This window comes from Tamandua tetradactyla, chromosome 5 (genome assembly GCF_023851605.1).
Source record: "Tamandua tetradactyla isolate mTamTet1 chromosome 5, mTamTet1.pri, whole genome shotgun sequence".
Taxonomy (NCBI): Eukaryota; Metazoa; Chordata; class Mammalia; order Pilosa; family Myrmecophagidae; genus Tamandua; species Tamandua tetradactyla.
The window spans coordinates 129532041-129540965 of NC_135331.1; positions in this window are offsets into that span (position 1 = coordinate 129532041).

Sequence of the window (8925 nt, forward strand, 5' to 3'; positions counted from 1 at the left end):
CCGGGAAGGACGCACAAGGGCCCACGTGCCTCGGCTTGAGAGTAGGATTTTGTTACCGTGGCAGGTCTCGGAAAGATTGGAGCAAGTGTTATTTAAAACAAAACAACAAAAAACTTTTTCCGGGGCCCTAATGTTTCACTAACGTAGTGATAGCCCTCTTCCCCCCCCCCCCCCCCGCGGCTTTACAGCAGCTAAGTACGCCTTTTATTAACTTAATTGTTAAAATGGTAATAGTAACACGATGGAGACTTAATTGTGGGGGGAGGGGCATATTCTAAAACTGTATTTTACGATTTTCTTTAAACTTGATCATGCCGTTTAGATTGGCCAAGTTAAAATATATTGTAACTAAGCATCTGTATAACCTCTTTTAGGAAGAAAAATAGAAGAATTCATCTATTTACTTAGTAAACGGATGAAGAGTAATACTTCTTTGGTATATATAATTGTGCTTCAACAAACAAGCATCCTTCAATGTTGGCCAATCACACTGCTATTGGGCCTAATTTAAATTGTAAGGGAAGCTTACACTCCCACTCATATAAGGAAGTATGGAAGCCCCTTTTTTTAAATCTAGACCTAACCTGGCTCACATTCCCCCGAAATTACGTCATCATATGATACTGAAGGATTAAGTTTACTAGAAAATGATAGGTGTTTAGAGCATAAAGCTTATTCAATTGATCCCCTCTAGATAAGCGCAGTCAGATATGCAAATTAAGCAGTCAACCCACCCTAATCTGTGATTGGTTAAAAACGGAATGAATAATTATGATAATAAGGAGTAGAAAACTCACCTATACTTTGCTAGTTTCCGAGACTACATTGTAGCTACTGAGTAACCAGCCACTGGTGAAGGGTGGTGGTGGGGGGAAGGGACTTCTCTGTGTTAGGAACTAAGATAAAAGGAGCCTGGCCTCTCTGATACTCTGCTCTTCCTTGCTGCTTATTCCTGTGTGCCCTTTTTCATGAGAAAGGAATAAAAGAGCTTCTACCATACTGAGTGAGTGTTCCAAAAACTCACTTGAGCTGGTAACAGTGCCCATACAAAATGAGCTTTAAGATAATTACATTTTGCTGTGCTTGTCACATTTCATCTTGTCTGTGCTAATTGAATATAATTTTTAGAAATAGGAATTATTTGGATTGAGATTCCAAATAAAATGGTCAGGCACTATTCTAATACTGGCAGTACTTAATGTCATTCTACTACCCACATTTCACAGATGGGGAAGCTGTAAGCAACATTTAGTTTATGCAAAATAAGTAAATACATTATTTTTAAAGCTTTTCATTTTTGCACAGAATGGTAAATTAGTATACCACCTTGCCTTTTTCACTTAATAATGTACCTTGGAGAACTTTTCCTGCCAGTACATTAGGGCCCAGTAGAGCTGGATAAGAACCCAGCTTACCAGAGAGACTAATGATCTATAGACATAATAAAAATTTGTACCGAGGTTATTCAGTAAAATGTTATTCTCTTTTTAGAGGTTAACAAGAGAAATGCTCTCTCATTTGGTATAAAGGGAAGTTTTCTTCTTTTACTCACTAAGATAAAGATGTTCAAAAGGCTAACTTTTTGAAAATATAATTAGAAATGTTCTCCTAAAAATATGCTAGCTTTAATTTATACAACTTAAGTTTTTCAAGAATGTGTGGGCTGCTATGTCTTTTTCTTTGGTATACTTTATAAAAAGTTTTAATGTAATTAATTTTGAGTAGATAATACATTTCCATGGTACTAAAGTCAAAAGATTTAAAAAGATTGTATAATGAAAAATTAGTCTCCTCTCCAGTTCTGTCTTCAACTACTTACCTACAAGCAACCACACTGCCAGTTTCTTATGTGCCCTTTCGGAGACAGCTTATGCAAACATAAGCAAATACAGATATATATTCTTTTAAGTTTATTTTTTTAACAGAATGGCAAAATACCACCTTGGTTGTTAACAGTATATCTTGGAGATCTTTTCTCGTTAGTACATAAGAGCTGCCTCATTCATTTTCTGACAATTTCATATTATTCCTTTGTATGACCATACAATAATTAATTATTCCCTAATGCTGGATAATTAAGTTTCCAACATTTTGTTTTTAAATAATGCTAGGACGAGAAACCATAAGCAAACCTCATTTCACACCTGCATCACTTTCTCTTTTTATCAGCTTTGAAGGAAACAGTAGAGAAGCATTTACAATGTTAGCATATATCACCTGGGGAGAGGCTTGTTAAATCAGATGGCTGGCCCCAACCTCAGAGTTTGTGAATCAAAATCAGGAGGTCTTGGGTGGGGCCCCAGAATGTGTGTTTCTGACATGTTCTCAGGTGCAGCTGTTACTGCTGGTCTAGTACCACACTTTGAGAACCACTGGTTTAGAAAATTCCTTCTTATTTTGTGACTGATTAAGAATATAGTTGGCTGAAGAAATAAAAGATTTGAATGGTAGATGAAATTCAACTAAAAGGATAATATCCTATTATTCATATGGAGGATTACTCTAACATTACGATAGGCTTTCTCCTTCCACATTTTCTTAAATGAGAATTCAATTAATTATGGAAATGGATTTAATCCTATTTACTATAAAAAATTGAACTATTATATAAAGGTTAATGCTGTGTTTAACAGGAAAACATCAACAGTACCACAGCAACACAAGGGGTTAATAACTGGGGGAGGGACAAGATTTAAGGGAAGATTTAGGTTTTCTATTTAGGAGGATGTGTTTATTATCTTTCTCTTGGGAACAATGAAATTATCTAAAATTGAGAGTTTTGATGGAATATTTACTTTGAACATTATAGGTGATGCCCAAAGAATGGAGGTGGCTGAAAGTTGCCCTGACTGAGAAGTAGATTGGCGAATATGGTATATACTTATAATCAGATATTGTGCTGCTACAAAAAGGAATGAAGCTGTGAAGCATGCAACCTTGTGAATGAACTTCTGGCAAATTTAATGAGTCAGAAACAAAAGAGCAAATATTGTATGGTTCCATTTAGAACATACTTATAAGAAAACAGAGGCCTAGATTGTAAGCTCTCATAGCAGTCACATTTAGTCCAGAGTGGTAATTGTTATCTCTGGATTTTGAGAGACTGTTTTATATATATATATATATATATGTATAACCTGGTTTGTAGAAATAAGAATGAAGCCTATCAGGTCAGGAATAAGGTAATTCAGAATATAGCAGTAACAGAAACATTGTTTATAATTTTAGAACCTCATCTACTTTTTGAGACTAAAGGAAGAAAGGTTTATTTTGTACAGAACCTAAATTTTCTTTAGCACATAATTTAACTCAACCTGTCTGGTTAGATCATTTTAACAACCCAAACACAGGGAGCCCAGAATAAGAATGAGGGCATTTAATTCTATATAGCTTAATGTAATGCCTGGATAAATTCCAGAGTATATGAAGCAGATCAGATAATCAAAAAGTACTGGCAAAGTCCCTTGAGCGATGAGAAAAAATATGAAACTATTAAACTTTACCACTTGGGAAACCCTGGATGCAGTGTGAAATATTGGAACTCCCAAATCAGTAGGCCAAGCCCTTGATCTTGAGGCTTGCTTTTGTGAAGCTTCTATATGTAGCAGAGAGGCTTAATCTACCTATAGCTATGCCTAAGTGTTACTTCTGGAGGACCTCTTCTGTTGCTCAGATTTGCCCTGTCTCTTTAAACTCAACCCTGCAAGAGAAATTATTGCCCGCCCCCCTACGTGGGACATGATATCCAGGAGTGATAGTCTCCCTGGCAACCTGGGAGATGACTTCCAGGGATGAGTCTGGCCCTGGCACCATGGGATCAACAATGCCACCCTGACCAAAGGGGGAAAAGAATGTTCTAGAATAGCTAGAAGAAAAAACTTGAGATGATGGTATAGTAGCCCATGACAAACTCTGTCCTGTAACTACTTGTTAAAGAGTGCTTTGAAAACTATTGCTTTTTTCTTTGTTTGTTTTGTATGTATGTTATATTATACAATTAAAAAAAGTTAAAAAAAAATCACGACATAGGATTACACACCGAATAAATGGCTGCAATTAAAAGGATTAACAATGCCCGTTCTTGGCAAACAGTTGGAACTCTCACACACTGCTGGTGAGCTTGTAAAATAGGACAATTTCTTAGGAAAGAGTTCAGCAGTTTCTAAAGAAGTTAAACATATGTCTGCCATATGACCCAGCTGTTTCACTTCTAGGTATTTATCCAAGAGAAATGGATGACTTGGACCCAAATGTTCAATTGTTCAATAGCTGCATTAGTTGTAATCACCAAAACCTACAAACAACCCAAATATTCATCAACAGATGAAAGGATAAACAAATTTTGCTATATCCATACAATAGAAAACTACTCAGCAATAAAGAGGAATGAAGTATTAATACATGCAGCAACATAACTTACTTTCAAAATAATTATGGTGATTAGAGAAGCCATATTAAAAACTATACATAGTTTATGATTCCATTGATTTAAAATTCTAGAAAATGCAGCTGATCTATAGGGACAGAAAGCACATTAGTGGTTTCCTGGAGACCAGGAGAGGAGCCAGAGGGGAATGAGAAGAGAATACCAAGGAGTTGGAAAAAACGTTTGGAGACAATGAATATGTTCATTATCTTGATTGTGATGATAGTTTCATGAATGCATACACAGAAGTCTTTGCAAATAATGCTTGGTGGCATTATTATTTCCTTGAAATAATTACTTTAGACATATTATCTTGTTCCAATCATTTCATTGTTTCTTTCTTTATAGGCTTAACCATGTTTAAGATAACTATTTATTTGCTCTTTAGTAATTTTTTTTTCTTTACTATATAGTGTAGTAATTGAAATCATGGCTCTGGCATTAAATATCCCTGAGTTACTCTCAGCCATCCCATGTATTATGTGTCCTTAAGTAAGTTTCCAAACTTTTTCTGGCATTAAATATCCCTGAGTTACTCTCAGCCATCCCATGTATTATGTGTCCTTAAGTAAGTTTCCAAACTTTATTGAGCTTCAGTGTCTTCATCTGTCACCTGAGTGTAATGCTTCATGGATTAAATAAAATAATAAATGTATGGGAACTTTTTACTTCCTGCATTATATTTCTGTAAACCTACAACTCTTCTAACAAAAGTTAAGGAATAAAATAAAATAATATATTAAAAATAGTTAGCACAGGGCCTGACATATAATAAAGTCTCATAAACAGTAGTTATTATTACTATCATCATTATTAATAATGATAGGAGTAAATTCACATATTTTCTCATTAGGAACATATAATAGCACTGATGAGAAAAGACTTTTAAAGTCTTTTTTTATTTCTGATGGTATTTTCAGCAAATTATAATTAAAATTGTAGTTTAATAAAATAAATGTTAAAAAAAATCCAAAAAGATACCCCACCATGTAACAACACCCACTCTCACATAAGGCTCTAAATAAAACAGCAAAGAAGAAAAATGGCATGCAAGGTAGCGCAGTTAATTTTGTCTCCTCCAAAATTAAGGTGTTCTCGTATTTGCAAAGTCCCCTTCGGGGAATGGTGAGAACGGGGGAAAATTCAACTTCCCCAAGTTGAATTCTTGATATTCTCACAAGCAGTGTGGACAACCAAAGCTATAGACTGAGCCCCCAGTCTTGGGGTTTGTTCATATGAAACTTAACCCCACAAATGATAGGTCAAGCCTACTTAAAATTAGGCCTAAGAGTCACCCCCAAGAGAGCCTCTTTTGTTGCTCAGATGTGGCCTCTGTCTCAAGCCAACACAACAAGCAATCTCACCACTCTCCCCCTGTCTACGTGGGACATGACTCCCAGGGATGTGGACCTTCCTGGCAATGTGGGACAGAAATCCTAGAATGAACTGAGGCTCAGCATCAAGGGACTGAGAAAAAACCTAGAATGAGCTGAGACTTAGCATCAAGAAATTGAGAAAACCTTCTCGATCAAAAGGGGAAAGAGTGAAATGGGACAAAGTGTCAGTGGCTGAGAGATTCCAAACAGAATCGAGAGGTTATCCTGGAGGTTATTCCTACACATTAAGTAGATATCACCTTGTTATTCAAGATGTAATGGAGAGGCTGGAGGGAACTGCCTGAAAGTGTAGAGCTGTGTTCTAGTAGCCATGTTTCTTGATGATGATTGTATAATGATACAGCTTTCGCAATGTGACTGTGTGATTGTGAAAACCTCGTGTCTGATGCTCCTTTTATCTACCTTATCAACAGATGAGTGAAACATATGGAATAAAAATAAATAATAGGGGGAACAAATGTTAAAATAAATTTAGTTTGAAATGCTAGTGATCAACGAAAGGGAGGGGTAAAGGGTATGGTATGTATGCATTTTTTTTCTATTTTCATTTTATTTCTTTTTCTGGATAGATGCAAATGTTCCAATAAATGATCATGATGACAAATAAGCAACTATGTGATGATGTTGTGAATTACTGATTATATATGTAGAATGGAATGATCAAAATAGGAATGTTTGCATTTGTTAGGTGTTTTTTTGGTATTTAAAAAAATAAAATAAAATAATTAAAATAAATTTTAAAATACTACAAAAAAATTAAGCTGTTCTCAAAAGGGGAAAAATAAACGTAATAAAATAAAGTTTCAGTGACTAAGAGTTCAAATAGAGTCAAGAGGCTACTCTGGAGATCACTCTTACGCAAGCTTCAGTTAGACATTGCTACCTTTCATAGCTTGCCAAACCCCAACCAAAACCATTCCAACCAATCCTAGAAAGTTAAGAAAAATAAAAAATTAACCAGATAGAATACATGACTGATGGATGGAGTATCAGAAGTGAATCATGTAACAAAGCTATCTAAAGCCCAGGTAATCTCAACGTAAATATCTGCATTGAAACAATTGACCTCAACATAAATGTGACTGCGTAGATTAGGGTTATGGCCATTCCTATGTTGTCTTTTTGTAATTTTTATTGTATACTGCTCAAATATTTCAGTGGGAGCAAATTAAAGTACTTGACATTTCAGAGATAAAAACAATAGTTTTATAACAGAAAGCTGCCGTAATACTAGAAGTGAAGCAACATGGGCTGATCATCCAGAAATGGGAGAAGATAGAGCCAGACAGAGAATAGTAAAATGCTCACACCACTTTGTAACCAAATTAAGTAATTTTGTCCTGGTTAAGTGATTTCCAACCTCAGGTGGCTGGTAAGTGCCTGAGAAAGTCTCAGCCAAGTCTTAACTCCAAAGCCCAGTCTCTTTTCCTTATATCATGCTTTTCCATTGCTAAGCAAGGTTGAGGGATAGCTTTATACTTTTTATTGCATGATTTTTCTGTAAACCTATAACTTCTTTCTAAAGAAACAGTTGTCCCTGATGAAATGTCATAAAACTGGATCATAGTAATGGTTGCCCAATCTGGTAAATTTACTAAAAATCATTGAAATGTACACTTAAAAATGGGTGATTTTATAATATGTAGATCACACCTCTATAACATTTAAATATTGTCATGGTCTCATCTATTCATAGCTCTTCACAAATCATTGTAATTCCTTCAGCAAGATGCTCTTAAATTTTTAAGTTCTTTTCCCTAGACCCCCATCATGTTATTAAGTTGCCATGTCATTCTTTGTGTATGTTTATATGTGTACTAGATACCTACTAGGTTCAAATATGCACATAATTTAACATGCTGAGTATGGACATCCAATAGCTATGTTTTAATGACATTTTAATAATGACTATATTACTAGAAATCACATTAACAGTTTTCAGGCCCAAAAGCTGAAACAGCCTCTTTCTATTAAACAGTGGTAAAAAAAGAAGTTCTTAGAATCCAGTCGGAATAGGGAGACATTCACATTCCTTTCAGGACTACCTCATTTCTCAAAATTCCTGGTTTGTTTATTGTGGGGGTGGTGGCGTTTGTTTTACATTTTGGAGGGTGGAGGGTTGTTTTGTTTTTTTATTCTGGTACTGTTTTGTTTTGCAGTTTGCAGTTGGGAATTTTGAGGATTAAATAGTAATTAATTACCAAGTCAAGATAGAGTAAGAATAAAAATAACCTTAAAGAATGAGTGTGAAGAGGTCAAATGTCTTTTTTCCCTTCTGTCCTGTACCAGGTAGGTATTTTGTTTGTAGAAAATAATCAAACTTTTTAAAGAGCCCAGTGAGAGCATTTAAAATACTGGAGTCTTTAAAAGGTAATGCATTAAAGCTGCTCAAGAAAGCATTTTTGTTTTCTTATCCTTGGTGATGAAACTGACACTTAGCAAACCTTTTATGCACCATATTCTGGTCTAAGTGCTGGGAATAAGATGAGATGCATGTTACATGGTATGCCCCAGGGTGAGTCAATTACTTAAATGTGTAAATAGCTAAAGTGCAGCATCAAATGATAGGAAAGCAATGTGTTGCATAGAATCTGTCTTGACTCAATGAAAGTCAATAAAAAATATCAATAATGTATTAAGAACAATATGTTTTACTTAAAGTCATTTATTGAGCTCAGTTTAAACCTCTATTATCATCTATACTAGGGGCTGGCAAACTTTTTCTGTAAAGGGCCAGAGAGTAAATCTTTGTCTCAACTGCTCATCTCTGCAATTGTAGTGCAATAACGAGCAGATTCTCTGTGAGTGAATGGATGTGGCCATGTTCCAATGTAAGTACAACGAAATTAGAATTTCACTGAAGTCTTTATAGCTTACGTAAGCTCACTGAATTTCACAATTTGAGAAATACTTTAACATTTCACTTCAAGCGTCAAGTCCCACTTAGTTTGAATAGTGAAAGTGCTGCTCAAAGAATACAATTTTATGAGAGGATCTGTCCTGTAACTATTTGTTGAAGAGTGCTTTGAAAACTATTGCTTTTTTATTTCTTTGCTTTGTATATATGTTATATTATACAATAAAAAAAGTTTAAAAAAAAGG